The sequence below is a fragment of the Cherax quadricarinatus genome, chromosome 41 (assembly GCF_038502225.1).
Source record: "Cherax quadricarinatus isolate ZL_2023a chromosome 41, ASM3850222v1, whole genome shotgun sequence".
Classification (NCBI taxonomy): Eukaryota; Metazoa; Arthropoda; class Malacostraca; order Decapoda; family Parastacidae; genus Cherax; species Cherax quadricarinatus.
Genome location: NC_091332.1, coordinates 1,851,645 through 1,876,357, shown reverse-complemented (window position 1 = coordinate 1,876,357; position 24,713 = coordinate 1,851,645). Strand labels below are relative to the sequence as shown.

Genomic DNA, 24,713 nt, shown 5'->3' with positions numbered 1-24,713 from the left:
ACACTACTGCACGGTGTTACTGACAACACTACTGCAGGGTGTTACTGACAACACTACTGCAGGGTGTTACTGCCAACACTACTACAGGGTGTTACTGACAACACTACTGCAGGGTGTTACTGACAACACTACTGCACGGTGTTACTGCCAACACTACTACAGAGTGTTACTGACAACACTACTGCAGGGTGTTACTGACAACACTACTACACGGTGTTACTGACAACACTACTACACGGTGTTACTGACACTACTGCAGGGTGTTACTGACAACACTACTGCACGGTGTTACTGACAACACTACTGCACGGTGTTACTGACAACACTACTACACGGTGTTACTGACAACACTACTACAGAGTGTTACTGACAACACTACTACAGGGTGTTACTGCCAACACTACTACAGAGTGTTACTGACAACACTACTGCACGGTGTTACTGACAACACTACTACAGAGTGTTACTGACAACACTACTGCACGGTGTTACTGACAACACTACTACAGAGTGTTACTGACAACACTACTGCACGGTGTTACTGACAACACTACTACAGAGTGTTACTGACAACACTACTACAGGGTGTTACTGCCAACACTACTACAGAGTGTTACTGACAACACTACTGCACGGTGTTACTGCCAACACTACTACAGAGTGTTACTGACAACACTACTGCACGGTGTTACTGCCAACACTACTACAGAGTGTTACTGACAACACTACTACAGGGTGTTACTGCCAACACTACTACAGAGTGTTACTGCCAACACTACTACAGAGTGTTACTGACAACACTACTACAGGGTGTTACTGCCAACACTACTACAGAGTGTTACTGACAACACTACTACAGGGTGTTACTGCCAACACTACTACAGAGTGTTACTGACAACACTACTACAGGGTGTTACTGACAACACTACTACAGGGTGTTACTGACAACACTACTACAGGGTGTTACTGACAACACTACTGCACGGTGTTACTGACAACACTACTACAGGGTGTTACTGACAACACTACTGCAGGGTGTTACTGACAACACTACTACAGGGTGTTACTGCCAACACTACTACAGGGTGTTACTGCCAACACTACTGCACGGTGTTACTGACAACACTACTACAGGGTGTTACTGCCAACAGTACTGCAGGGTGTTACCTACAACACTACTACAGAATGTTTCTGACACCACTACAACAGGGTGTTTCTGACACTACTACAGGGTGTTACCTCCAACACTACTGCAGGGTGTTACTGACAACACTACTACAGGGTGTTACTGACAACACTACTGCAGGGTGTTACTGACAACACTTCTGCAGGGTGTTACTGACAACACTACTACAGGGTGTTACTGCCAACACTACTACAGGGTGTTACTGACAACACTACAGGGTGTTACTGACAACACTACTACAGCGTGTTACAATACTACTGCAGGGTGTTACTGCCAACACTACTGCAGGGTGTTACTGCCAACACTACTGCAGGGTGTTACTGCCAACACTACTGCAGGGTGTTACTGACAACTCTACTGTAGGGGTTACTGACAACACTTACGGTGTTACTGACAACAAACTACTGCAGGGTGTTACTGACACTACTACAGGGTGTTATTACTACTGCAGTTACTGACAACACTACTTGTTACTGGCAACACTACTAAACTGACAACACTAATGCAGGGTGTCACTGACAACACTACTACAGGGTGTTACTGACAACACTACTGCAGGGTGTTACTGACAACACTACTGCACGGTGTTACTGACAACACTACTACAGGGTGTTACTGCCAACACTACTACAGGGTGTTACTGACAACACTACTGCACGGTGTTACTGACAACACTACTGCACGGTGTTACTGACAACACTACTACAGGGTGTTACTGACAACACTAATGCAGGGTGTTACTGACAACACTACTACAGGGTGTTACTGACAACACTAATGCAGGGTGTTACTGACAACACTACTGCACGGTGTTACTGCCAACACTACTACATGGTGTTACTGACAACACTACTGCACGGTGTTACTGACAATACTACAGGGTGTTACTGACAACACTACTACAGGGTGTTACTGACAACACTACTACTGACTGACAACACTACTGCAGGGTGTTACTGACAACACTACTACAGGGTGTTACTGACAACACTAATGCAGGGTGTTGCTACTACTGCACGGTGTTACTGACAACACTTCTACAGGGTGTTACTGACAACACTACTGCACGGTGTTACTGACAACACTACTACAGGGTGTTACTGACAACACTACTACAGGGTGTTACTGACAACACTACTGCACGGTGTTACTGACAACACTACTACAGGGTGTTACTGACAACACTACTGCAGGGTGTTACTGACAACACTACTACAGGGTGTTACTGACAACACTACTACAGGGTGTTACTGACAACACTACTACAGGGTGTTACTGACAACACTACTACAGGGTGTTACTGACAACACTACTACAAGGTGTTACTGACAACACTACTGCACGGTGTTACTGACAACACTACTACAGGGTGTTACTGACAACACTACTGCACGGTGTTACTGACAACACTACTACAGGGTGTTACTGACAACACTACTACAGGGTGTTACTGACAACACTACTACAGGGTGTTACTGACAACACTACTGCACGGTGTTACTGACACTACTACTACTGACAACACTACTGCACGGTGTTACTGACAACACTACTACAGGGTGTTACTGACAACACTACTACAGGGTGTTACTGACAACACTACTACAGGGTGTTACTGACAACACTACTGCAGGGTGTTACTGACAACACTACTACAGGGTGTTACTGACAACACTACTACAAGGTGTTACTGACAACACTACTGCAGGGTGTTACTGACAACACTACTACAGGGTGTTACTGACAACACTACTACAAGGTGTTACTGACAACACTACTGCAGGGTGTTACTGACAACACTACTACAGGGTGTTACTGACAACACTACTGCAGGGTGTTACTGACAACACTACTACAGGGTGTTACTGACAACACTACTACAAGGTGTTACTGACAACACTACTGCAGGGTGTTACTGACAACACTACTGCAGGGTGTTACTGACAACACTACTGCAGGGTGTTACTGACAACACTACACGGTGTTACTGACAACACTACTGCACGGTGTTACTGACAACACTACTGCAGGGTGTTACTGACAACACTACTGCAGGGTGTTACTGACAACACTACTACAAGGTGTTACTGACAACACTACTACAGTGTGTTACTGACAACACTACTACAGGATGTTTCTGACAACACTACTACAGGGTGTTACTGACAAGGAGACATCGATGCCAGTGGCAGAAGAGATCATCATTCCGATCTATGAAATAAGATAACACAGTCTGACGAAATTTAAAGTGTAAATTTTGTTGAGAAATGACCCTGGCCCAGTCAATGACCTTTATTAACCAGTGACCAGAACCAAGTGCTGAATTTATGGCGTTTTGTACGCTCGTAAACGAGTGGTTGCGATAAGCAATTTCTTCTCTTACCATCCCACATCTTAATTATGTCGGGTACGGTTTAACTGATGATCACTTTGCACACACACAAGGATGTGATTGCTAATATATGAATTCCAAAAAAGCACCATTCTGAGAGGACCGTGTGTGTCAAGGATGCAACATACATTGCTTCTCCGGGTTGCAACACTCAAGAGACGCTGGGACAAAGGACTCTCCTCTCTGGCTCTCTTTGTTTACCAATGTAGTTCAAGTTCACAGATTTTATGAACTTTAAAGCCTGTTGTTCTTCACTAGTGAAGGATTTCCAACATATTCAGACATTGAAATGGGATTGTTTCAGTCCCTTGTGTTTGTTTTTATTTAACTTGGGACTCCCATAATTTGGAAGCGACATTTCCTAATCTGATGTGGTGGAGAAACCTGGAAAACTTTCTGTGTGTGTATGTATAGTCCACTGTTTGTAGATGAATGGTTCAGAGAACCGACATGTTGATAAATTAGACACATGTGCAACTCTTGGGTATCTTTATTGAGGAAACGTTTCGCCACACAGTGGCTTCATCAGTCCATACGTAGGAGAAACTTGAAGAACAGGAGGAGAATGAGGTAATCAGTCCCTCAACCTTGAGTCGATGTGTTCAGTCCATCAGTCTTGAATAGTCCACTGTATCTGCTTAACGTCCCTGCTATGGCAGTATGGCGACCCCTGCTGTATTTTTTAAAGCTGCTATTGGCTTCTACAGCTAAGATTTCCATAGTTGGGTCTTCCATAGTTGGGTCTTCCATGGTTGGGTCTTCCATGGTTGGGTCTTTCATAGTTGGGTCTTCCATAGTTGGGTCTTCCATAGTTGGGTCTTCCATAGTTGGGTCTTCCATAGTTGGGTCTTCCATAGTTGGGTCTTCCATAGTTGGGTCTTCCATGGTTGGGTCTTTCATAGTTGGGTCTTCCATAGTTGGGTCTTCCATAGTTGGGTCTTCCATGGTTGGGTCTTCCATAGTTGGGTCTTCCATAGTTGGGTCTTCCATAGTTGGGTCTTCCATAGTTGGGTCTTCCATAGTTGGGTCTTCCATAGTTGGGTCTTCCATAGTTGGGTCTTCCATAGTTGGGTCTTCCATAGTTGGGTCTTCCATAGTTGGGTCTTCCATAGTTGGGTCTTCCGTAGTTGGGTCTTCCATAGTTGGGTCTTCCATGGTTGGGTCTTCCATAGTTGGGTCTTCCATAGTTGGGTCTTCCATAGTTGGGTCTTCAATAGTTGGGTCTTCAATAGTTGGGTCTTCCATAGTTGGGTCTTCCATAGTTGGGTCTTCCATAGTTGGGTCTTCCATAGTTGGGTCTTCCATAGTTGGGTCTTCCATAGTTGGGTCTTCCATAGTTGGGTCTTCCATAGTTGGGTCTGTTTACTTGACAATCATTATGGTCGTGTAAACAAAAATTCTCAGATTGATGGACCTAAAAGGATGGAGTTGATTTCTCCATTACAAGAGCTTGCACATAGGCAGAGGAGGTGGAGGCCAGGGTGGTGATGGTGGAGGCCAGGGTGGTGAAGGTGGAGGCCAGGGTGGTGATGGTGGAGGCCAGGGTGGTGATGGTGGAGGCCAGGGTGGTGAAGGTGGAGGCCAGGGTGGTGATGGTGGAGGCCAGGGTGGTGAAGGTGGAGGCCAGGGTGGTGATGGTGGAGGCCAGGGTGGTGATGGTGGAGGCCAGGGTGGTGAAGGTGGAGGCCAGGGTGGTGATGGTGGAGGCCAGGGTGGTGATGGTGGAGGCCAGGGTGGTGATGGTGAGGCCAGGGTGGTGAAGGTGGAGGCCAGGGTGGTGAAGGTGGAGGCCAGGGTGGTGATGGTGGAGGCCAGGGTGGTGATGGTGGAGGCCAGGGTGGCGATGGTGGAGACCAGGGTGGTGATGGTGGAGGCCAGGGTGGTGAAGGTGGAGGCCAGGGTGGTGATGGTGGAGGCCAGGGTGGTGATGGTGGAGGCCAGGGTGGTGATGGTGGAGGCCAGGGTGGTGAAGGTGGAGGCCAGGGTGGTGAAGGTGGAGGCCAGGGTAGGGAAGGTGGAGGCCAGGGTGGAGGCTTCTGAGAGAGACTTGTGGGTGGACTGAGGTTACCACCGTCTTTGATTTCCGCCAGTATAATTGTTTCTTTTTCTCCAGAGATGATTGTACATTTTTTTGACTCGCTGGCTGGTGTCGAGTGAGTGTCGTGTTGTCGTTTTCTTGAGTCTTCACTCTCGTCCATTGCTCCTTCCCTCTCGTGTTGTCGTCCACTGCTCCTTCCCTCTCGTGTTGTCGTCTTCCAGTGTTCACACGGGGGACATATCATAAAATTTCAAAACGATAACAAAAAGAATCAGATATGCAGTTATGCAGTATAACACGATTATTTATTTTTGACAACGTTTTGCCCACTCAGTGAACATTATCAAGTCAGAAACAGATTTGGGTTCTCACTGATGTCTCTCACTCTACACCTACTACCACTACCACTACTACTACTACTACTACTACTACTGCTGCTGCTGCTGCTGATGCTACTGATGCTACTACTACTACCACTACTACTGCTGCTGCTGCTGTTACTACTATACTACTACCACTACTACTGCTGCTGCTGCTGCTACTACTACTACTACTACTACTACTGCTGCTGCTGCTGCTGATGCTACTACTACTACTACTACTACTGCTGCTGCTGCTGCTGATGCTACTACTACTACTACTACTACTGCTGCTGCTGCTGCTGATGCTACTACTACTACTAGTACTACCACTACTACAACAACCCTGAGGCATTTTCAACCAAGAAAGCCAGATAGACTTGAGCATCTCTCCTTGACTGATGTGAGATTCTTGTTGTACCACCAGCAGTACTAGTAGCTTGTACCACCAGCAGTGGTAATGGTGGAGGGGAGGAAGGGCGCTAGATGGGGTGGAGTGGGGAGGGTGCCTGGTGGGGTTGGAGGGAGGGAGGGCGCCAGGTGGGGTGGAGGGGAGGGTGGGTGCCAGGTGAGGGTGGAGGTAGGGAGGGTGCCAGGTGAGGGTGGATGGAGGGAAGGTGCCAGGTGGGGATTTAGGGACGGAGGGATGGAGTGGAGGAAACAGGGAGGAGGGGGAGCGCCAGGGAGGGGGGGGTGATATAAGTGGCACAGGCTATCTGTGTCGCTGCTTAATCCAGCGGCATAATGGCACAAACGGGGGAGGGGGGTGGCAGCGACCGGAGTGGCGCGCCGCAAGGTGATGGCGTGCACACACACACACACACATACACACACACACACACACACACACACACACACACACACACACACACACACACACATACACACAGAAAGTTCAAAGGTTTGCAACAAAGCTAGTTCCAGAGCTAAGAGGAATGTCCTACGAAGGAAGGTTACGGGAAATAGGCCTGACGACACTGGAGGACAGGAGGGTTAGGGAAGACATGATAACGACATACAAAATACTGCGAGGAATTGACAAGGTAGACAGAAACAGGATGTTCCAGAGATGGGACACAGAAACAAGGGGTCACAATTGGAAGTTGAAGACTCAGATGAGTCAAAGGGATGTTAGGAAGTATTTCTTCAGTCATAGAGTAGTTAGGAAGTGGAATAGTCTGGCAAGTGATGCAGTGGAGGCAGGAACCATACATAGTTTTAAGACGAGGTATGATAAAGCTCATCGAGCAAGGAGAGAGAGGACCTAGTGGCAACCAGTCAAGAGGCGGGGCCAGGAGCTGTGTCTCGACCCCTGCAACCACAATAAGGTTAGTACAATTAGGTGAGTACACACACACACACTCCACGTTATGATGCCAGTTTGCTAGCGACGATTTACACAATTGTGGCGACGCCCCTAAGCCATCCTCGCCCCCTCCCCCTCCCCCCTCCCCCTCCCCCCTCCCCCTCCCCTCCCCCTCCCCCTCCCCCCTCCCCCTCCCCCTCCCCCTCCCCCTCCCTCCCCCGGGTAGCCGCCTCCTCGTCAACACTTTACGTGAAAATTGGAATATTGTCCGACCTAAAAAAAATTTTTTTTTCCTTTTTCGTGGCTGGTTTTTAACATATTTTCTTTTGTTATTGTGTGTGTGTGTGTGTGTGTGTGTGTGTGTGTGTGTGTGTGTGTGTGTGTGTATGTATGTGTGTGTGTGTGTGTGTATTTGTATATGTGTATGTGTGTGTATGTGTATGTGTATGTGTGTGTGTGTGTGTGTGTGTGTGTGTGTGTGTGTGCGTGTGTGTGTGAGTGTGTGTGTGTGTGAGTATGAGTTTGTGTATGAGTGTGTGTGTATGTATGTGTGCGTATGTGTGTGTGTATGTGTGTGCGTGTGTGTGTGTGTATGTGTGTATGTGTATGTGTGTATATAGGTGTGTGTGTGTGTGTGTGTATGTGTGTGTACTCACCTAATTGTGGTTGCAGGGGTCGAGACTCAGCTCCTGGCCCCGCCTCTTCACTGATCGCTACTGGGTTCTCTCTCTCTCTGCTTCCTGAGCTTTGTCATACCTCTTCTTAAAACTATGTATGGTTCCTGCCTCCACTACTTCACTTGCTAGGCTATTCCACTTGCTGACAACTCTATGACTGAAGAAATACTTCCTAACGTCCCTGTGACTCGTCTGAGTCTTCAGCTTCCAGTTGTGACCCCTTGTCCCTGTGTCCCCTCTCTGGAACATCCTATCTCTGTCCACCTTGTCTATTCCCCGCAGTATCTTGTATGTCGTTATCATGTCTCCCCTGACCCTTCTGTCCTCCAGTGTCGTCAGTCCGATTTCCCTTAACCTTTCCTCGTACGACATTCCCTTGAGCTCTGGGACTAGCCTTGTTGCAAACCTTTGTACTTTCTCTAACTTCTTGACGTGCTTGACCAGGTGTGGGTTCCAGACTGGTGCTGCATACTCCAGTATGGGCCTAACATACACAGTGTACAGTGTCTTGAACGATTCCTTATTAAGGTATCGGAACGCTATTCTCAGGTTTGCCAGGCGCCCGTATGCTGCAGCAGTTATTTGGTTGATGTGTGCCTCCGGTGATGTGCTCGGTGTTATGGTCACCCCAAGGTCTTTCTCCCTGAGTGAGGTCTGTAGTCTTTGTCCACCTAGCCTATACTCAGTCTGCGGTCTTCTTTGCCCCTCCCCAATCTTCATGACTTTGCATTTGGCTGGATTGAATTCGAGAAGCCAGTTACTGGACCACATGTCCAGCCTGTCCAGGTTTCTTTGCAGTCCTGCCTCATCCTCGTCCGATTTAATTCTTCTCATCAACTTCACGTCATCTGCGAACAGGGACACTTCAGAGTCTATTCCTTCCATCATGTCGTTCACATATATCAAAAATAGCACTGGTCCTAGAACTAACCCCTGTGGGACCCCGCTCGTAACAGGCGCCCACTGTGATACCTCTTCACGTACCATGACTCGTTGCTGCCTCCCTGTCAGGTATTCCCTTATCCACTGAAGTGCCCTCCCTTTTACATGCGCCTGATCCTCCAGCTTCTGCACTAATCTCTTGTGGGGAACTGTGTCAAAGGCCTTCCTGCAGTCTAGGAAAACGCAATCTACCCACCCCTCTCTCTCGTGTCTTCTGTTACCTTGTCATAAAACTCCAGGAGGTTTGAGTACAAGATTTGCCTTCCAAGAACCCATGCTGGTTTTCATTTATAATCTTGTTCCTTTCCAGGTGTTCGACCACTCTCCTCCTGATAATCTTCTCCATGACTTTGCACACAATACATGTCGGAGACACAGGTCTGTAGTTTAGCGCCTCGTTTCTGTTTCCTTTCTTAAATATGGGGACTACATTAGCTGTCTTCCATTTCTCAGGTAGTTGCCCAGTTTCAAGGGATGTGTTGAAGATTGTGGTTAGAGGCACGCACAGCATCTCTGCTCCTTCTCTAAGGACCCATGGGGAGATGTTCTCCGGTCCCATCGCCTTTGAGGTGTCAAGGTCACTTAAGAGCTTCTTCACCTCCTCCTCAGTTGTTCGTATGTCATCCAACACTTGTTGGTATATTCCCTCTTGATGTTCCCTTCTGTGCTGTCTTCCCACAGCCCTTCCTGTCTCTACTGTAAAAACTTCCTTAAATCTCCTGTTCAGCTCCTCACATACCTCCTGATCATTTCTTGTGAGTTCTCCACCTTCTGTCCTTAATCTGATCACCTGGTCTTTGACTGTTGTCTTCCTCCTGATGTGGCTATAAAACAGTTTCGGGTCAGTCTTGATTCTCGATGCTATGTCATTTTCATACTGTCGCTGGGCCTCCCTCCTTACCTGTGCATACTCATTCCTGGCTCTGCGACTGGTCTCCCTATTTTCGTGTGTTCTCTGCCTTCTGTACTTTTTCCATTCTCTATTGCACTTTGTTTTTGCCTCCTTACACCGTCGGGTAAACCAGGGGCTCGTTCTGGTCTTCCCGTTGTTACTGTTGCCCTTGGGAATAAACCTTTCCACTGCCTCCTTGCATTTTGTTGTTACATATTCCATCATTTCATTTACTGGCTTTCCTGCCTGTGTGTATGTGTATGTGTGTATGTGTACTCACATAAGTGCGATAAGGCACCTAAATTACTGGTAACGGTTGAAGGTCCTTGATCTGTATTCCCTGGAAGGCAGGCGAGAGAGATACATGATAATATACACTTGGAAGGTCCTGGAGGGATTGGTACCAAACCTGCACTCGAAAATTACTCCATATGAAAGCAAAAGACTCGGCAGGAGATGCAACATTCCCTCGATGAAAAGCAGGGGCGCCACGAGTACTCTGAGACACAACACAATAAGTGTCAGGGACCCAAGACTGTTCAATTGCCTCCTAGCATACATAAGGGGGATTACCAATAGACCCCTGACTGTCTTCAAGAAGGCACTGGACAAGCACCTAAAGTCAGTACCTGACCAACCGGGCTGTGGTTCGTACGTCAGTTTGCGTGCGGCCAGCAGTAACAGCCTTTTTGATAAGACCCTGATGCACCATGAGGCCTGGTCTCAGACTGGGCCGCGGGGGCGTTGATCCCCGAAACCCTTTCCAGGTAAACTCCAGGTAAACCTACTCACCTAATTGTGGTTGCGGGGGTCGAGACTCAGCTCCTGGCCTCGCCTCTTCACTGATCGCTACTAGACCCTCTCTCTCCCTGCTCCATGAGCTTTATCATGCCTCGTCTTAAAACTATGTATGGTTCCTGCCTCCACTACATCATTTGCCACACTCTTCCACTTCCTAACAACTCTATTACTGAAGAAATACTTCCTAACATCCCTTTGACTCATCTGAGTCTTCAACTTCCAATTGTGACCCCTTGCTTCTGTGTCCCATCTCTGGAACATCCTGTCTCTGTCCACCTTGTCTATTGCTCACAGTATTTTGTATGTTGTTATTATGTCTCTCCTCACCCCCCCCCCTGTCCTCCAGTGTCGTCAGGACGATTTCCTTTAACCATTCTTCGTAGGACATTCCCCTTAGCTCTGAAACTAATCTTCTCACTTTCTCTAATTTCTTGATATGCTTGACCAGGTGTGGGTTCCAAACTGGTGCTACATACTCCGGTCTGGGCTTGACGTACACTGTGTACAGTGTCTTGAACGGTTCCTTACGGAGGTATCGGAACGCTATTCTCAGGTTTGCCAGGCGCCCATATGCTGCAGCAGTTACCTGGTTGATGTGCCTCATATTCTTTTCCTTGAGTGAGGTTTGCAGTCTTTGGTCACCTAGCCTATGCTCTGTCAGCGGTCTTCTTTGCCCTTCCCCGATCTTCATGACTTTGCATTTGGAGGGGTTAAATTCGAGAAGCCAGTAGCTGGACCAAGCTTCCAGTCTGCCCAGGTCTCTTTGTAGTCCCGCCTGATACTCATCCGATTTATTTCTCCTCATTAACTTCACATCTGCAAACAGGGAGACTTCTGAGTCTATCCCTCCCGTCATGTCATGTCTGTGTTCAAACTTTATTCGTGACAGCTTAGGTTGTGTCATACCTTATCTTATAACCGTGTTAAGAAATCACCTTTCACCTCTACCTCGTTCGAAACGTCCAGTTTCCCAGCTCCTCCTGGACTGGAAGTACGTTCTTACAGCCGCAGTAATATATTTATCGAAGGCGGAAGAATGTGTTTGTACAGTGTCAGTGTAGTTACCTACTTGTTTAAAGGGGAATGTCGAATATAGCTCGTCCTTCCATTTCTTAACTACCCTGAGGCTAAAGAAGTACTACCCAACACCTGTAACACATCTGCGTCGCAACTTGAAGTTGTGCCTCGTGTCCTCGATCTCTGTCTTTCAGTCTGTCTGTCTGCCCTATCAAGTCTTCTGTGTCTCTTACAGTTTAAATTTACTCCTTTAAGTCTCTTGTAGTTTTCTCTTGACTCCGGCCCCAATTTGAGGATAAATCTCTATTATTATTATTATTATTATTACTATTATTATTATTATTATTATTATTATTATTATTATTATTATTATTATTATTATTAACTATAATACTTTAACAAACGCCAACAACAGAGAAATTGAGCAAACACTTATAGGTTACGTGAGTGCTGGAGTGAGTGGCTACACGAGTCCTGTGATTTTGTTGCATATTTAGATTTCTCTCCATGCATAAAGACGTGCAGAACATCAGATGATCTGTGTGTTTAATATACACAACAAACTATTGTTTGTACACTGCAAGATGCAAATGGTTTAGTCATACTGTTGAGGTATTAGTCACTTCTATCAGCCAGTGGCTGTCTCTCTGCATCTTGCCCTCTGCATAACTTTGCATCTCTAAACCTATTCACAGAGTAAATTTCTTGAGCCGTGGCGGCGGCGTTCGTGTTAACATCTCCCTGACAAGCCGCAAGAGTCTTTGGCCAATTAATATTCTTCATTTCACAACCTCACTGTCTAGATATCGTCTCGCGAACAAGGCATAATGATGCAGGTGGGAAATGCAGCACCCACAGTCCTCCTGGCCTCCACCTACGCATGCTGTCAGGACTTTATCTAGTTTGGCTTTTCACGCGTCTTGGCGGGTCAGCTAAGGTTCACCTTCCGTGTCCAGCCACGTCCTCCTTACTTCCCTAAGGTGTGTCATGACAGCCTCGGCCCCACCCCACTCAAGGTCCAGTTGTTCTTTTATTAGTTGGCCCCGAAATGGTATCTGTAAATAGCTGACTAATTTGTTTTTCTTCTGCCTCTATGATTTTTGTTTATATCTTGAGAACTCATTATCAGATTGGCTTCAGATTTTCAGCCCTTGTAAATTACACCGAGAGGAAGATTAAAAAAACTTTAGTATGTGCCCTCTGGACAATTTGATAAAGAACAGGAGGTCCTTAACCTGTGGTCGCACTGGTCGCCGTTGCCCAGCGATGAGAGTAGCCACTCTCATTGCTGAGGTCCAGGTAATAAACCCTGGAGATTAACATAACATTAACCTGTGGCCAGCGGGCCACATGTGGCCCTTCTAGGAAATGGATGCGGTCCTCATCATACATGTGACCATCAAATGTGGCAGACTTGTGTAAGAAAGTTGGCGACCACTGACATTTAGTATTCCCGATTTTGCTCTTTGTGCGATAAGTTGAAGAATCCTCGTCTGTAGGACTTGCTGGTGTCCTGCTTTGTAGGAGTTGGGTCTGACACTGGAGTCAAGAAATGATAAATTACTAATACTGTTGTTATAAATGGGATATTTTTGTCCCCGTAAAGAAACCTGAATATTTCTCTTTTTCAGCTGCTTCAGTATTGGCTGAAGTTTTTAGGTTCAGGTTCTGTAGATGATGATTTGATAATTTATTAATACAGTTAATAAATTTGGAATTGGTTCTATGCAATAACTGAAGAATGACTCTGTCAGTGAGTTTTAAACTTTCAACGCTGGTGAGTCTTTAAGCTTTCAATGCTGGTGAGTCTTTAAGCTTTCAATGCTGGTGAGTCTTTAAGCTTTCAATGCTGGTGAGTCTTTAAGCTTTCAACGCTGGTGAGTCTTTAAGCTTTCAACGCTGGTGAGTCTTTAAGCTTTCAATGCTGGTGAGTCTTTAAGCTTTCAATGCTGGTGAGTCTTTAAGCTTTCAATGCTGGTGAGTCTTTAAGCTTTCAATGCTGGTGAGTCTTTAAGCTTTCAATGCTGGTGTGCGTTTGAGTTGTACATGTTTTACGTTAAATAAAATAGTTTTCCGTGCACTATCTGCAGAACACCTCCACCAATCGGCTTCAAACCTTCAACACTTGTGTATCTCACAGATAGGTCTGCATTAATTTTTTGGTTATGCAGATGCAACTTGCCAATTTATCTGAAAAAGTTTTTGCAACTGAAAAATATATTTCACACAATAATTTATAAATACTTCTCTCAATTGGCTTCAATAAAAAGAATGTATTTACAGGTAGGACTCTGCTTTACAGCGCTCCGCTTTACAGTGCTCCGCTTTACAGCGCTCCGCTTTACAGCGCTCCGCTTTACAGCGCTCCGCTTTACAGCGCTCTGCTTTACACTGCTCCACTTTACAGCGCTCCGCTTTACAGCGCTCCGCTTTACAGTGCTCCGCTTTACAGCGCTCCGCTTTACAGCGCTCTGCTTTACAGCGCTCCGCTTTACAGCGCTCCGCTTTACAGCGCTCTGCTTTACAGCGCTCTGCTTTACAGTGCTCCACTTTACAGCGCTCCGCTTTACAGCGCTCCGCTTTACAGTGCTCTGCTTTACAGCACTCTGCTTTACAGCGCTCCGCTTTACAGCGCTCTGCTTTACAGCACTCCACTTTACAGTGCCCTGCTTTACAGTGCTCTGCTTTACAGTGCTCTGCTTTACAGCACTCCGCTTTACAGTGCCCTGCTTTACAGTGCCCTGCTTTACAGTGCTCTGCTTTACAGTGCTCTGCTTTACAGCACTCCACTTTACAGTGCTCTGCTTTACAGTGCTCTGCTTTACAGTGCTCTGCTTTACAGCACTCTGCTTTACAGCGCTCCGCTTTACAGCGCTCCGCTTTACAGCGCTCTGCTTTACAGCACTCCACTTTACAGTGCCCTGCTTTACAGTGCTCTGCTTTACAGTGCTCTGCTTTACAGCACTCCGCTTTACAGCGCTCTGCTTTACAGTGCTCCACTTTACAGTGCTCTGCTTTACAGCACTCTGCTTTACAGCACTCTGCTTTACAGTGCTCTGCTTTACAGCGCTCTGCTTTACAGCACTCCACTTTACAGTGCCCTGCTTTACAGTGCTCTGCTTTACAGTGCTCTGCTTTACAGCACTCCGCTTTACAGTGCTCTGCTTTACAGTGCTCTGCTTTACAGCACTCTGCTTCACAGCACTCTGCTTTACAGTGCTCTGCTTTACAGTGCCCTGCTTTACAGTGCCCTGCTTTACAGTGCTCTGCTTTACAGTTCTCCACTTTACAACGCTCTGCTTTACAGTGCTCTGCTTTACAGTGCTCTGCTTTACAGCACTCCGCTTTACAGCACTCCGCTTTACAGTGCTCTGCTTTACAGCACTCCGCTTTACAGTGCTCTGCTTTACAGTGCTCTGCTTTACAGCACTCCGCTTTACAGTGCTCTGCTTTACAGCACTCCGCTTTACAGCGCTCCGCTTTACAGTGCTCTGCTTTACAGTGCTCTGCTTTACAGCACTCTGCTTCACAGCACTCTGCTTTACAGTGCTCTGCTTTACAGTGCCCTGCTTTACAGTGCCCTGCTTTACAGTGCTCTGCTTTACAGTTCTCCACTTTACAACGCTCTGCTTTACAGTGCTCTGCTTTACAGTGCTCTGCTTTACAGTGCTCTGCTTTACAGCACTCCGCTTTACAGTGCTCTGCTTTACAGCACTCCGCTTTACAGCGCTCTGCTTTACAGTGCTCTGCTTTACAGCACTCCGCTTTACAGTGCTCTGCTTTACAGCACTCCGCTTTACAGTGCTCTGCTTTACAGTGCTCTGCTTTACAGTGCTCTGCTTTACAGCACTCCGCTTTACAGCGCTCTGCTTTACAGTGCTCTGCTTTACAGCACTCCGCTTTACAGTGCTCTGCTTTACAGTGCTCTGCTTTACAGCACTCCGCTTTACAGTGCTCTGCTTTACAGTGCTCTGCTTTACAGCACTCCACTTTACAGTGCTCTGCTTTACAGCACTCCGCTTTACAGCACTCTGCTTTACAGTGCTCTGCTTTACAGCACTCCACTTTACAGTGCTCCGCTTTACAGCACTCCGCTTTACAGTGCTCCGCTTTACAGCACTCCGCTTCACGGCGTTTAGCTAATGCAGCAGTTTTTAATTGTACCTATTCTTCACTTATTTAGACTTCATACAATATAGTCACTACTCACTATAAGCTAGAGACAAAAATATTTTAAGTAAGGTGTCCACTGTACATGCATTTTTTAGGCCTAGCTCTGTTGCCCACCTGATATATGATAGTGTAAACGTCTCATCAGGCTTTTATATGCTTTTGAAAGTGATACAAAGCTATGTTTTACTTTACAGCGGTAGCCCAGAACTTAACCTGCTGTATAAGTGGGGCCCTCCTGTACTACTAAGAGGCCTCACTTATCATTAAATATCTTATGATCAACTCAGTTGATCATAGGATATTTAAGGATAGAGGACAGAGGAAAAACTTTCTCTATCAGTCAATTGTAACTCAGAGTTTTGTAATGGGAGTTAAATTCGGGAGTGTCATGTCAGTGTCGTTAAAGTGTCGTTACGTTAGTGTCAGTTTCGTTAGAGTGGTGTCAGTTTTATTAGAGTGGTGTCATTTTCGTGAGTGTGACGTCAGTTTTGGGACGTCGGTGAGAGTTTTTAGGACATTGGTGCTAGCGTCCCAGAATCCTCCTCCTTCCCCTCGTGATGTCCTGATCCACGAGAGTAATTAACCCTTCGAGATTTCTGCTATTGTTTTGTTTGGCACTCTGTGAAGTGCCTCTAGGATGTCACTGTTAACATTCTTCATGTCACAAACAAGCCATCAGAAGACTTTATTACTGCAAAGCAATGCTCGGTAGGAGGGTGGAGTGATGCCACCCTCCTCTCTGTCTGTCTGTCTCTGTCTGTCTGTCTCTCTCTCTCTCTCTCTCTCTCTCTCTCTCTCTCTCTCTCTCTCTCTCTCTCTCTTTTACACAGGGTTTGACAAGGTTAGGTTAAGGATCCCTAGCTTTACTGACAAGCTATTTACAGGTTAAGGATTCCTAACTTTATTGACAAGCTAAGAGCTGTTACCTACATCAGCTCATTTGAAAGCATTTTTATTGTTATGAGACATACAAGTAGGGAACAGGATGAAGTTGGAGCCATCTGTGGGCCAACGTTTTCATCTGATCAACTGACTTTTAACTCGTTGACATAATGCTCACACACACACACACACACACACACACACACACACACACACACACACACACACACACACACACACAGTTACAAGTGGAGAAGGTAACAGGAGTTGAATGGGAAAAGTCAAACAAAGGAGGACTACACAGGTATGAGGAACTTCATGCAGGAGGTTCAGTGGGACAGAAAATTGGTAGGCAAGTCAGTAAACGAAATGATGGAATACGTAACAACAAAATATAAGGAGACAGAGGAAACGTTTGTTTCCAAGGGCAACAGAAATAATGGGAAGACAAGAACGAGGTCTTGGTTTACCCGAAGGTGTAGGGAGGCAAAAACTAAGTAAGGAATCGTTCAAGACACTGTACACCGTGTACGTCAGGCCCATACCGGAGTATGCAGTACCAGTTTGGAACCCACACCTAGTGAAATACGTCAAGAAATTAGAGAAAGTGCAAAGGTTTGCAACAAAGCTAGTTCCAGAGCTAAGATGAATGTCCTACGAAGGAAGGTTACGGGAAATAGGCCTGACGACACTGGAGGACAGGAAGGTTAGGGAAGACATGATAACGACATACAAAATACTGCGAGGAATTGACAAGGTGGACAGAGACAGTATGTTCCAGAGATGGGACACAGAAACAAGGGGTCACAACTGGAAGCTGAAGACTCGGACGAGTCAAAGGGATGTTAGGAAGTATTTCTTTAGTCATAGAGTTGTCATTAAGTGGAATAGTCTGGAAAGTGATGTAGTGGAGGCAGGAACCATACATAGTTTTAAGGCGAGGTATGATAAAGCTCATGGAGCGGGGAGAGAGAAAACCTAGTAGCGATCAGTGAAGAGGCGGGTCCAGGAGCTGAGTCTCGACCCCTGCAACCACAAAACAATAATTTGACATTATCAAGCACGAAAAACGCTTTCTAAGTTAATCATTGTTTTGAAATACATTGTTATACACTTATACACAACAGTTTAACAATAATGTTTAACAAAGACATTTGTGGTTTATTGACAAATCATTTCACTCCTTCCAAAAATCAGACATATTTTACCTTTGACGAGATACGACAGATTCTTCTACTCGTCTGGTGCTTGACTTGTCAACCAGGTTGGATGATAAGGTTGATATAACACCGAGTGAAGATACTTGTCAATTTTCCTCTTGAAAACTTCTACACCTGTCCCACCAGTGCTTCTGATATCTTCTGGTAAGATATTGAATGGTCAGGGGCCACGGATGTTGATACAATGTTCTCTTATTGTGCCCAATACGCCCATGCTTTTCACTGGGTTTATTTTGCACTTCCTCCCATATCTCCCACTTCAGTATGTTATAACATTGTGCAGATATAGGACAAGGTCCGCAAGTACCTTCCACGTATATATTATCATGTATCTCTCTCTCCTCCGCTCCATTGAGTACATATTTAGAACTTGGAGGCGCTCCCAGTAATTTAAATGATTTATTGGCTTTATGCGGGCCGTAAATGATGTCTGAATCTGTTCCAACTCTGATATCTAACCTACCCTGAACGGGGGTCATCAACACCGAACAATATTTTAAACGAAAGAACACTAGCGATTCGAAAAGTGTCACCATTGGTAGTATTTCCTACACAAACACTTTACAAATACAGGATTCTGCCAGTTACAATCCACACTCGACAGTGCTCACCGGCACACTGATACAAGTTCATGAAGTATACAGGACGTCCCGCAGGCCACGTTCCACCCACAACCCAGAAGCAAAATATGTGTACACATCACTGTGGCTGGCAGTGTGGTAGTATGTGTATTTACAGTAGTCCTAACATACTGTGTGTTATTCACATACAACTAAGCAGACTCAAGGCTCAAACTTAGTCACCTTGCAACGTTGTCTTCCTTGTCCAGAAGTCAGAGATGGCAAGTGTGGCGGTACACACTCAAGGTGAGGGGGCACTTGTGCCTCATATTGAGTTCTGCAGTTCCCTCCTGTCCACCACTTATGATACCCCTCATTAACATTGTAAATTAATTAGCTGTCTTGCTTGCAAGGTTTATCACATGAGTCTTCATAGTCCCCGCACAGTCTAATTTGACCCTCAGGATATGATCTTACTGACTGAGTGCTCAGTCTTCCATTCATTCTCCCAACAGCTCTAGCAGTGACGTCAGGCTGTCTAGAGACCCTCATCATCTGTGTTTTCTCAGAAGCAAATTTAACCTGCCATTGCCGGGCCGAGGCAGATATAGCCACAAGTTGTTGATTAATGTGTCTGAAGGCTGTTGGCATCTCCTTTCTTGTGCCAGTAAAGGTTAGTGTGTAGTCATCTATCTGCTTACACAGGGGATACTAGAATGAAGTTTTGCAGGGGATACCAGGATGATGCTCAGTAAAGGATACCAGGATGATATGTACTCATCTCCCCATCCTCCCTCAGCATCTCCCTCCCTCCCTCCCTCAGCATCACCTCAGCACCATGGACCTGAGAGCGTGAAGAGTGAACTTGGTAAAATTAAAGCATCAACGCCTTGAGAGGCAGCTTGGCAGTTAATTATCCAAGGCTTCAACACATCTTGGCGAATTTTATGATGGTAAGTATTGCGCTACTTGTTCCCAGGGTAATCTTAGGTTACACGAGGTGAAGGAGGTGTGGGAGGGAAGGAGGGAGGAAAGATGGAAGAAAGATGGAAGGAGACTAGGCATTAGAGTAATGGGTATTAGGGCAAGTGTTTTGCCTTAGATTCTGGTGACTGTGATGATTCTGGCCACTGTCGTGATTCTGGTGATTGCGGTGGTGATATTAATGGAGATAAGGTTGTAGTGGCGTTGATGTTTATATTGGTGTAGTGGTAGATGTGAAGAGGTAGCAATATAGTGGTAGTAAACATCGAATTTCTTCGTCTATATGTACAAGAAAAAATATTCTAATTATAACTTTAATTTTTGAAGGAGTGGACCAGTAAGCCAGCGGAAGGCCTCGGTCAGATGACCGAAAGTTCCAGCGGCGGGTCATCATATAACTAAGACCCACGTCAGGAAACACTTGTGCTAACTCATCCTTTATCTATATTTCCAACTCAACAAGACCTAAACTAAGGGTTCCATCATTTATTTAACAAGCAATACTCTGTTTCATCTCATTTCATGTGTACTTTAATACTGAACCACATTCGTACAGGAACATGGGGAGGCTGAAGCCATAGATGAGTCAATATTTACAGTATGAGGACAATGAGTCAGTCGAGGAAGAATGATCACTGATGAAATGATGTCCTTAATAAGTGTACTGCCAGTGTGGAGCTGTTGATAATTGCCCGTCTTGTGGTTTAAGAGGCACGTAAGTTCCCCCGTCTTCTAATAACAAGTTCATTTTTCCAATATAATCTACCTTGTCCAAATGTGATAGTAATTATGGACAGGGTAGAACCTAGAAAACCTAAAATGAAAGAAAATCGGCCTGTTCTTTGATCTCCTTTCTGGAGGCACAATGGTAGGTGTTTTAAAAATTAAAAAACAACTTCATATGATCCTGGTGTTCAGTGCGTGTGCGCGAGCTCGCGTGCTCCGGCGCGTGCCCGCCACCAGGTCAACATGTGACCTGGAACTCAGTAAGTGCTTAAAGACCTGACCCAAATACACTTTGTTGTATGACTCTGTATATCAATCATTTTACTGTGTACTTAACGAGCACTTGAGTTTGATTTCTTTAATCCTTTCTTCTCTCTCTCTCTCTCTCTCTCTCTCTCTCTCTCTCTCTCTCTCTCTCTCTCTCTCTCTCTCTCTCTCCCTATCTTCCTATCTCTATTATTTACCCATAACCCCCCTTTCTGCCTATCCACATTATACCTATCCAGTCCCCTTTACATGTTCCATTCCTTTCCAACCCACCTCTACCTATTCCCATCCTCTCCAACTCTGTTTACCTGCCCCACTCGTCCCCAACCCACGGCTGCCTATCCCTATCCTCCGCCTGCCTATCTCCCCCCACTTGCACACTCATTGATGCTTATCATCAGTTCCTTGTTTCATCAGCAATGTTGCATACGCAACATATAAACACCAGCCGTGACACAGAAGGTCGTCTTCCAAGAGTCTTGATCGTGTGTCAGTTGAGCGGATACTTTATCTGCATTTTTTTTGTCCTCTGTCGCGTTTTCTATGCAATTTCCAGTTCTTCTTTTTCACAGATTATTTTATTTTCTCATTTCATGTCATTTTGTTTATATTGTTCTACTGGAAGTGGGGGAAAAAGTTGTCAAGGCGAACTAGTTGATGAATAAGACTCATGTACAATGTTTGGGTCCCTCTACGGCCGAAACGTTTCGTCTGCGCAGAAGGCTTTTTCAGTGCAACACTGAGGTAGATTTTTGAACATGGTTGAGTGGAAGAAATAAAGAGGTAATTTAGAGCCATTCAGTCCCTTAACCTTAAAAAGTTATAAGGGATTAAACACCTCAAAATTTATTGTCCACTTCTTCCACTGTCTCTAAAAGTGACTGAAGATGCCTGCTGTGCAGGCGAAAAGTTTCGACAATAGAGACATCCAAGTGTTGCACATGTGTCTTATTCATCAATGCTATAAAGGGTAAGATGGTTACTCATTCTGCAGCCATTCAAGCTATACGTATGAGTTGCCACAGATTCGGGTCTGGAATCACTACCACACCAGTCGGTACACAGCGTTTGTCTCACAACCAAAAGTGCCTGGGTCGAGCCCTGGGCGAGGAGGAGCAGCTCTTTGTACCTAGCAGTAAAGAGATACCACTGAGTCAAGTGTTGTGGGTCGTATGCAGTGGATGGACGTAAAGATGATCCCAGTGGAAATAAGCCACAACGTTTGGTTTTCTTGGGGCTATCCTGGGTTATTAACCCTCCAGGGTTACCAGTCCGAGTAAAGCTGCCTCCTTTATGCATTTTTATTGTCTTGTAGACTAGTACAATTCGGCTTGTCAGGTAACTCCCTCTAAAGGGCCCGGTGGCCTGGTGGCTAAAGCTCCCGCTTCACACACGGAGGGCCCGGGTTCGATTCCCGGCGGGTGGAAACATTTCGACACGTTTCCTTACACCTGTTGTTGGGTGTTAGTCGACTGGTGTGGGTCGCATCCTGGGGGACAAGATTGAGGACCACAATGGAAATAAGTTAGACAGTCCTCGATGACGCACTGACTTTCTTGGGTTATCCTGGGTGGCTAACCCTCCGGGGTTAAAAATCCGAACGAAATCTTATCTTATCTTAATATGTGGAAAAACACTCTTTGTACAGTCCAGGACATTTATTAAAGAAAATGTTTTGCCAGGGGTGACTTAGTTTCTTGAATAAATCCCCAGAACTATGCATAATTATCTTCTGCCACATCATTATGTATCATCAGGCTATTTACTCTCAGGACACTGTATCATGATACATCACTACACACCGACCAGCTCTCTCGTTCATATTACTCAAAATACATTCACGTTCCACGTTCATTCACTTCATTTATGATGAAGAACAAAAAGGAACAATACTGTGACTGGAACAATACCGTGACTGGAACAATACCGTGACTGGAACGATATACAAAGGAGAAAGAAACTTCTGCCCGAAATGCCTCGGTATGATAGTGACTTTCTGTGTACTTAGCAAATCAAAATTATCATCACACATTATAAACATTGCAAAGAAATTAATAAATCTTTAATCTTTAAATCCTAATCTTTAATCTCTTTCGGTCCAACTCGGTCCATTAACTAATGTGTGGCTAGTTAATGGTCTGAGTTGGACCGATTGTTTCATTACTGATCCCACACAGGTTTGATCCAGTGAAAGGAAGGATAGCACCAGTTCCTAGGGATTATTACTAGGACATTCACCTAGCTACCTGACGCAAAATCTTCTTTTTTTTTTTTTGTAATGCATCAACATATTTCCGAAACACATTTTTCCGACCCGGGTTCAATTTTTGGCGAGCGGAAGCTGTGATTGGACTGGTTTTGAAATGAGCTGGAGTTGAATAGCAATTCTTGGCTTGTAAACTCAATGGCTTAATAGAAAAAACATGTGCGTAATAAATACAGGCAGGTATTATTCTTGATAAACCATCAGAGTAAGTATTCCTTCAACTGAAGACAGATATTTGATCCAAGTCAGACCGAAACGTTGTGGTAGGTTTCTCCTATGTGCTGTTTGTGTATAGAGATTTGGTAGTTGTTTGTTTAGTGTGTATAGGAAAAAGAGTGAAAATGCATAAGAATTGGTGCAGAGTGTACGTGAACTTTCTAGAAAAGCGAGAAAGGGACGAGAGAATGTGAACAATTTATAAGGGAAAGTTCAGTTGGTGGAGCTGGAGGCTCGATCCTCCGACCCCCTAAACGGAGTGGTGTTTCAACTCGGCCACGGCGGCATGGCATATATCACCAACCTTACACAAATAACCCGCACATAAAAGAGAGAAGCTTACGACGACGTATCGGTCCGACTTGGACCCTTGACAAAGTCAAGGGTCCAAGTCGAACCGAAACGTCGTCGTAAGCTTCTCTCTTTTATGTGCGGGTTATTTGTGTATCGTTCCAGTCACGGTATTGTGCCTTTTTGTTATTTATCACCAGCCTATCTGAAAATGTAAAGTAAAAGGACACAAGTGCAACTAATGTGACATTTTATTGTGGTAAGGTTTCGCTCTCCAGGAGCTTTTTCAAGCTCCTGGAGAGCGAAACGTTGCCACAATAAAATGTCACATTAGTTGCACATGTGTCCTTTTACTTTACATATTGTCGGTAATTCTACCAACTTTATTACTATCTGAAAATAGCGCAGCAGTACAAGCAAGACTTGAATACCTTCAAAATACTGAAAAGAAACATGGTATTGACAGCCCTGTAAACACAATCTCCCGGTCTCTTACCCGTTATCTCAGCTGCGTAAAGCGAGACCTCAACGCACCTCTTTGGGGAGCTTCATGTAACACGATGGACGAGTGTTATTAAAGTGAATCCTCTCGTATGTCCCTCTTCTGCATAGCGATTGAGGAAACCACTAGCAAACCAGCGAGATAAAATCTGGTTCCTGGATGACTGGCAGTCAGAGAGGCATCCCATGAGCAGATCAGGTGATGGCACAGGGATAGCCTCTGGGAGTCGTTCCTAATCTCAGGTGCGAAGCAAGCGATTAACTAGCAAGCAGTGAAGGTAGTGAGCTTTCCACTAGCACGTGTCTCAATCATTTCCCCACTAATAGCATCCTGCATCAAGCCCCTGTAGGATCTAATACCCTGTAGGATCTATCTTAAAGTTGCATTGTTTATCTGAGAGTAAACCCTGATTTATCACTATGATGCTAGTGCCTCTATATATCTAAACACACACACTAATAAAAAAGTCCTGCACAAGCAATTATGAGCAATAAGAGAAATAACCTAATCGATCAGTCATTTAGCTTTGTCAGACACAGTCAGCTTTGTAGCTCCATCCAGTCAAACGTTGAAATCGACCCGATCATAAAACTGATCATTGAGAAGGCTGTCACTACTGTTTATTATATACCCAGTTTACACTCACCAGCCTGACTGTGTATAGCCTGAGTATAGTACACTCACCTGAGGGACAGTTCCTAGCACATCTTTTTGAGTTTTGCCTCCTAGCATACCTCCTTGACTGTCTGTATCTTCCAGCATATCTCCCTGACAGTCTGTGTCTCCAGTATATCTCCCTGACAGTCTGTCTCCCACCCAGTCTGTATCTCCTAGCATATCTCTCCGCCTTCTAATCAACTCTCTCTCACATACACAAACACACTTTGTAGAGCGTTTTGTAAGGGTGTCCGTAAGCACTCACCTTTGAGTGTGTCGCGTGGTGGACACTGTCACTCCTACAAGCACTCTGAAGAGGCACTCACCTGCCTGAGTGCATGGCAATAATTCACGTCGTC

The 24,713-nt window shown here is 45.4% G+C and overlaps 1 protein-coding gene across 3 annotated transcripts in view; it reads right to left on the bottom strand.

Annotated features, from left to right (window-relative positions):
- The window catches only part of LOC128695849 (uncharacterized), a 166,935-nt gene that overhangs the window by 142,002 nt on the left and 220 nt on the right, over positions 1-24,713 (bottom strand). The window contains exon 1 of one of the 3 annotated variants that reach the window (XM_053786738.2): positions 24,620-24,713. This exon is cut by the window's right edge and continues 166 nt beyond it. The exons of 1 other annotated variant lie outside the window; for it this stretch is intronic. The gene's annotated coding sequence lies outside the window, so the exon portion shown is untranslated. The remainder of the gene's footprint in view (positions 1-24,619) is intronic. One more of the 3 variants, XM_053786739.2, reaches the window with a different exon arrangement.